The following is a 7,836-nucleotide window of genomic DNA, read 5'->3' as shown; positions in this document are numbered from 1 at the left end:
TATGGACACGCGGCGCTGCGGCCCTGCGTAATGCGCTCGCGCGCCCGCCCCGCCCCGCCCAGCTCGCACCTTGCGCCCGCCGGCGCCCCGCGCAGGGCCTCGCCGGGGGAGCGCCTTTCCGCCTCTGCAGGGGAGGGCACGCAGCACCTTGGGCTGCGGGCAGTCGGGACGCATAGGGGAGACGGGAGCTTTCATGAGACCGACAAGAGTTTTGCAAAAAAAAAAAAAAAAAAGTTCTTAGAGAATTTTTTTTTGCAAAGTTCGTGTTGGTCTCATCAAAGGTATCCCCTGCAACAAGATCTTTGCAAAAAATACATGTCTTGGAGAGGATACCTTTGATGAGACCAACAAGATTTTTGCAAAAAAAAGGCTTAGTCTCATCAAAGGAATCCTCTCTCAAGAATTTTCTTTGCAAAGATCTTGGTCTCATCAAAGGTATTCTCTGCAAGACATTTATTTTTTTGCAAAGATCTTGTTGGACTCATAAAAGGTAACCATAGCAGAAACACAGGGACTTGCTGAGACATGACATATTTACACCTGTGTAACCCACCTTTAGATCTGTATGAACAGGAAGTCAACACACAACATACACGCCTACATCTGAACTCCCCCCACATAATCTGATGTAGCATAACCCTAAGCAAATCAGCAGCAAAACTACAATGGAGCAAGTTACACCAACGTAGATGTCTCATACGCAGTTATCCTATGGTATCCTCTCTAAGAAATTTTTTTGCAAAAATCTTGTTGGTCTCGTCAAAGGTATCCTCTCTACTCTGAGTCCTGATTGCCTTTTTCTCTAGACCAGTATGGCTACAGCCTGGAGACCTGACACCTTGGGCCCAAAACCGTTTCTGAATCAACATGAGTCCATCCCCCCGCCCCCCCAAAAGAAACTCTGTTTACAGGCAGTCCTTGGATTTACAGCACAACGGGTTCCTGACAGCCTGGTGACATGTAGGGGGTGCAACCCCTGACAGCCAGCGTTCCCCGCTTAGGTGATGGGCAGGCAAGAGCGCTGGTGGCCCCCCTGAGAGCGCCGGCTGGGAAGTCGGGGCTCCAGGAGAAGTGGTCCCCCTGCCGCTGATCATGCCATCTGGCGGGGTGTTCCCCCACGGCCGATCGTGCCCACCTGGAAGTGGCAGCAGTGCACCACTGGCACTTCCAGGTTGGTGTGATCAGCCGCCGGGGAACCCCCCCTCCCCCCCCCCCAATGAAATGCAATCAACCGCAGGGAGACCCCCCGGTTGCTGACTGGCCGCTGGGGGGAGGCAAGTGCCCCCCCACCCCAACTCAGGGGGCACCAATTGTTCACGCACAGCCACGTCTTAAGTCCAAACATCATAACTCGGAACTGATTTTCCCATAGGAACGATGTTATAAATGGGGGGGGCTGGTTCCTGAACCAAGGCCGATACCCACCAAAAATAACCCAGAATTTTGTACTCGATCAATTATAGATGAGTAATCTAGCTACATGAATGTATTTATATTGTAAATAGCAATTGTATTGATTTGGAAGGACTTCTTTGAAGTGACTTGGCTGGACTTTTTGAAGGGTTCTAGGCTGGAGTTTTCTCAGGAGTTTTGGCTGCAGATTTTTCTGGAGTCTCGTCTGCTTTTTTAAAGAAAGCATCCAAGGAAGTTTGGACAGATGGTCTTCAGGGAGATGGGCGATGCAGCGAATTTGTTCGCTGGTGTGGCGTCGGATCAAGCATTGTAAAGTCAACACTGACGTCAGATAGTCAAAACAGGGTGTCGATTTATAAACGTCGTTAAGTGCTGCTCGTTGTCTTTAGCTGAGGACTGCCTGTATTGTGGTTGCCTGCCCCTGTGCTCCTTTTCACCTCATGTGTTTTATCCAGGGCTCTAATCAAAAGGATGGTACAACTTGCTGTGTACATTTGAAAGACTTAGAAATGGTGGCAAAATAAGTAAAAATAAAAGTGACCTGGCCACCACGAGACCTTGACCCCAAGCTTTGGGTACAAAGCTGCAGCGCGGAGTACACTTGGGCAACTTGAGTTACACACCCCTGAAAATAATGTGTATTTATCATGGAAGTGCTGACGTAGCCCTAACAATAGCTGCGCCCGCAGTGTCACTGCGCTGCTGGATGTGCAGCTGCTGTCACTGGAGAGTGTTGCAAGTCTGAGCTTCGGGCAGTTTCCAGTGCCAAGAAAGTTTTATCCTGTTATCATACCTAACTGAACATTAAAAGCAACCCTGTACTTAAAAAAAATCCCAGTCGCCGAAGGTGTGGGGTTGATAATTTATTGACGAAGCAGGAAGAGGGACAAAAATAAAGCCAAGGATTCGAATATACAGAGCAAGGTCTGACAGCAGTCCCATCAGACCACAGGAGATGGAGGCTGCTGGCACTGTGATGCATAGCTTGGAAGACATGTATGAGAAACACTGAGAGTCCTCTATCAGTCTACCATGCTTTTCTGGTACATTTTTCTGCACCTCATTTTTTTATCACAGTTTTTCCAGTCTCCTCAGAATGCTGTGATCATATGTCCGTGTTGCCGATTGCTTTTTTCCCCTCTGTTAAGTTGTGTTTTGTCCTCGTCTGCAGGTGTCTGCTCATTCTAAGTACTTCCTGGCGTGTTCAGGTACACCCCTGGTTGCTCTCTATTGTCATTCCAAACAACCAGTGTGGCACCAGTGTGGTACCAGTGGAGTAAGCTTCCTTGCAAATGTGCTACAACCGTTACCTGGAAGGAATGTCTCAAAGAATGAAAGAGTAACTCAGTCCCATGCCAAAGTCTCAAAGTTTGGACTTGCCGATAGAAACCCAGCTGTTGCGTTAGGTTTGTACCGCGGACACGTATCAAGAACAGGACTGAGACGAGTCATGCAGATCGTAGAACAGCCTTTAGAAAATGACAGGTCTACATTTTTACTAACTCATGCCTTGATCCTGCAGTCACATTCACACAGGTAGACTCCTCCTTTCCAACACTTCACTGGAGTCCAGTTCTGGGGCTGGGGCCTTGGGTTGTAGGAGTCTACTGGTGACAGACAATACATTCCGTTATTGGTACCTCTGTATAATCATCTTGGCCCCCTCTAAAAGTATCTTGTATTTGTATAGATCTTTACCTAATGGTCTATATTTGCATCTACGAACAGGCTTTTTTCTTGGTGGGACTGGGACTGTAAAGTGATAAGGTCCATATGAACAGTTGAAAGATGACTTGCTTTATATATTCTCATTTTTAAATGAGGTTTCCACAGTATTACTGCTTCTATTGATGCAACAAAGGAGATGGGTTAGTGTGATAAGGTTTTCCTTGATGCAGGAACTCCTCCTACTTGCCTGTGCAAAGGATTCAGGGAGCATAAGAAGCTACTTTTCACAATAAATGGTATTTCTGTACTACACGTAATAAACATAACACTTGTACATACTGTAGCCACACAGCTCTGGTCCACATGGGTGACACAATATGTTTGCAGTGGGACATAACATGCTCAAATGTCATATTTTCTCCTAGGGAGCCATATGTGCTATGGTGTCCAAACACAGGGGCTGAGCAAAAAGTGCTGTAGCTATTGTAAGCACTCTAGCCATTCTCCTCCCTGTTATATTTAAGAGAGAAGTCAAGCAACAGACAATTATGTGGTGGTCTTGGCAGTATTCTCTTGATTGTATTTAGGTATATTTGCCTAATTTAAACAACTAATAGAATCGGCAGTAAAGTAGAAGCCCTGCTCTTACACACAGAAAATCCCTCTTCAATAGCTTTCATAGAGCTACCTGGCAGGAATAAGGGTTAGATCAACAGAGGGCTGAATTTAGTTTCTTAACTTAGTATGGGAATCCTAAGTCTGATTTTGAAGTGATACCAGTAAAACAGATATTAAGGAAAGCCAGCTGCTTCTATTAAATAAGCTCCTTTGTCTGAGACTTAAAGAGAAAAAAAGCCAGGTGGAGTTATTGATCTGTGAATATCAGCCGGCTGGGCCTCGCTGTTGCTGGACTCCTCTTTCTCCTAATTGCCAGTGCCTTGCAGGAAACCCTGACCAAGCAAGCTCATAAAAAGAAATTACTCTGGCTGCGTGGTAGTTTTGTCCCTCTGGGCTGCAAATAGCTCACCCCCAGCCTCTGTAAAGATAAGAATTCATGGGTGAAACCCTGGCCTTAGCAAAGTCAGTGGCAAAGCTCCGATTGACTTCAGTGGACAAGGATTTCATGCCCTACGTTTTCTATGAAAATGAGAAAGCAAGGTTTGTTTTTCTTTCAACCTTGCCAATACACAAATTTGGAAATGATAAAACTCTTCCAGAGATTTGCTTATCAGATTGGATGCTACCCAATGCTTGATTTTTTTTTTTTTTTTGGTACATATTCTACCCCCCCTCCAGAAAAGGAGGAAATAAATGATTTTTTAAATAGGGTGTACTAGTGAAGGTTTAATGCTACTTATGGTTACAACTATAAGCGTCTCTTAGAAAGCGGGGAGGAGAAACAGTTTTCTGGATGGCATGAGGAAGAGGGAATTTAATACTTATTTCACCCTCCTTCCCTGTCTTGGGTCTAAAGTTAAAAAAAATTGTTATCACCACTTGTAAGAAATTTGGGTCTTTAATGGTTTTTTCCCCGTAAGAATAAGGTTTTAGATTTGTGTTTTGATTTCTTTTGGTTTGGTTTGGTTATGCCTTATGTGCTGCTTAATATTGTCTGTGACAGTTAAAAATAGAAGTGTTGCCAACTCTCAATGATTTCTGGCATTGTTTTTAAAGTCTACGCTTTGGGAATGTGAAAAACTTAGCTCTTTCATTTATATATAACAAGAGAGTTGGCAATACTGAAATAGTTAAAAATGAAGCACGCGTGTGCCTTCGTAGTCTGAAAGCTGGACATTCCTGTGTAACAATACATAATTCAGTTGCTTATCAAAAGGTTATTTAAAGTAATTCTATTTCTTCAGGATAATTTAAAACAGAGCAGCTGTAATAGCCTCAGTTTTCACAAACTAGCCACTTGACTTTAAACGGTTTTACATATATCTATTTTTATATACTGCTTTGGGCTGTGGATGAGAGCATAATCATCACACAGGCTACATTTCTTCCCTTTTGGGACTGACAGAGAGCCTCATTCCAAAGTATTTACAAGAATACTGGAGCTGAAGTTATCAGGCTCCTTTAAGTTTTGCTTAGCCATGAGCATGTTTTTGGGCTCCACCTTCTGGCAGACAGCATACATTGCATTGGTAGTCCCACATTTAACTGCTAGACAAAACTATTTAAACTATTTCTGACTAACATTTCTCTGCAAGCCTGAAGATCGTTTCTCATTAGAAACCTGCAGCCAACAAGAGTTAACTTTCTTACATTTTCTCTTTCTTTTCAATCTCTTGATGGCTATGGAGCAAGCTAAACAAATATAACCAGAACAGCACCTCGAAAAGACCAAGTGCAGTTGTCACTACATAAATATCTTTATTTTAGACAGCACCAAACTCTTATGGATATTTTGTCTATCACATCCGTATATGTATAAAATAAATATTAAAAAGTGTATCTTATGTCTCACCTAGTTTTGTATTTTACAACCCCTAATTAGGTAATCCCTAATTGCCTACCAAAGCAATGGATTGGCTGAGATTTTGCCTGGCTGCCTACAGGGTCCATCTTAATTAGGATTATTCACAGATACTAGGATATATTTTTAAACCCAATCAACTGGCTTCAGAACAGCCCCTGCATTTACAAAACATGCAAACTCTATATTTACTCATACAAATCAGTTTTAATTGTTTACCAGATTAGTTCATTAAGTATGAAATCAGAGACCTTGCTTTGCATGTCCCTTTCATTGCAGAGAGTGGAAGAAAGCAGAACATTAAAAGGCACACGGCTACAATTTAGCTTGGAATGGCAAAAATAAAGCCCGGAAAGCAATGATATAAGGCCTCATCCATGAGGAAATCCTGGCCATTATCTGAGCAAATATACAGTCATTAGGTAGGGATCAGACTACTGTATTTTTCCCTCCTGCCTGTTTTTAAATTAAGACAGTTTCCTGCTGGTGAAAGATCCCAGATTGATAGGTCTCTTTATAGCCACTCAACAAGTAAGGCAGACCAGTAGTGCTAGTTTCCTGAGGTTGCCAACAGTGCGCTTCAGCCATGATTGAGGGATTATTTCTGGCAGCTGAAGGTACTTCAGTCCCTGTTGAGATTACCCACAGCTTTCAACTGGGATGGTGTTTTCATCTGAACAATGATATAGCATTACAGAATTAATCCTCACATTAACCAAAAGCACAAACTGCTCTTGCTTGAAGTAAAATCTGGGTGTCTGATACATGCATGAAATTACACAATGCAAAATAATGTAACTTACAGTGATGTAATATAACTTCCACTGATTGTCTCTTCCTTAGTTCAGATAAACCAGCATCAACCTACACCCAGGGATCACTTCTTGCAGGGCTGAAGTGTAGATGTCTGGTGAGAAACATAGTAACGCATTAAACTTTGGAAGTAGAAAGACGGGAGGAAAAAATAATTACCATCAACTGGAGTTCGACGAGAACACTGGAATCAAACTCCTTTCAAAGGCAGAATGAAAACTTTCAGGACCACAGCCGGTCAAGGAACTTGGGATCCTCAAATCACCAGGAGTTAAGTAGGGGTTTACAACTAACTTGCTTCCCTCCCTCCCCATCATTTGAGGATAGTACCACCACATGCAGAGCTCTGAATTGCTGACTAAAAGTGTGTCATATTGTACATCATTGTTGTTTCTGCATTGTACTGTTCACAGCATGACTTACCCGCTTCTTCAAGGTATTTATTGCCATGAATCTGACCATAGCTTCAATTTTTCATCAATTCTCTCTAAAATTTCCTTTCTTCTAAGTCATTGAACATGCTCCCCATCCTCCCTCAAAGAAATTTAGTGCCAACAGGGTGTTGTGCTAATATTGCTTATTTTTCTACTCTATTTCTCTTTTGAATGCTTGCCATTCTGCTTAGTTTGTAGGCTCTCTGGGCAGTGCCCATGTCATTATAGCCATGAATAAAAAGTTGACCTCAATATTGGTGCTACACACATAATATAGAAATATGGTACTGTCAACTTTTACAGTATTTTTGTTTTTGCAGCCACTCCTGGAATCAAAGGACTTCCTGATAACCTCAAATGCCATAAAAAATCCTGGAAAGAAAACATTTAAAACATAACCTAAGTAAACCTAATGGTAACAAATAAGATACCTTTGTTGTTGTTTAATTTTAAGACATTCTTATGATTTTTGGGTGGTTTGGCTGCTATTTGATACTTGGGAGTAGGCAATTCTGACATGAATTGTTGCCCAAGCCCAACAGTATATATAGTATGTAAGATCCAGCAAACAGTTGGCAACAAGCCTTCAAGGATCACAACTTTAAGTTGCTAGTTAAAAGGTACTTGTCAGCTGTGCAAGGCAATAGGTATTGGCTGGGAAATCATTCAGGCCTCTCTATGGTTCAAAATGTTAACAAAATTAAAATGTCATATGGAATTACTATAAGCAGTAAATAGTAACTGCAGTTTAGAGGTTTTTAAGAATTGGGCCAGCATCACTTTGTCTGTGGGCTCTCTCCTGAGAATAAGATGTAGGTTTTTGAACATTAGAGCGGTTGTGTAATCTTCTCAAACGTTTTGCGAACCAGAGTTGCAATGTAGGAGGATGAGAGTCCACAAAAATCAGTCCATCACAAAGTTGTCCTCAGCAGTCTCTCTTGCATTTGTTTTCATTTAGTGGTTAATGCTAGTTTCGATTACTTGGTGTAGCCAGCAATATTTGACCGGGGGGGGGGGGGGGGGGGGGAG

The sequence above is a fragment of the Gavialis gangeticus genome, unplaced genomic scaffold (assembly GCF_001723915.1).
Source record: "Gavialis gangeticus isolate Ggan-Ray unplaced genomic scaffold, GavGan_comp1, whole genome shotgun sequence".
NCBI classification, from domain to species: Eukaryota; Metazoa; Chordata; order Crocodylia; family Gavialidae; genus Gavialis; species Gavialis gangeticus.
The sequence above is the reverse complement of the archived record's forward strand: the minus strand, read 5'-3'. Positions refer to the sequence as shown.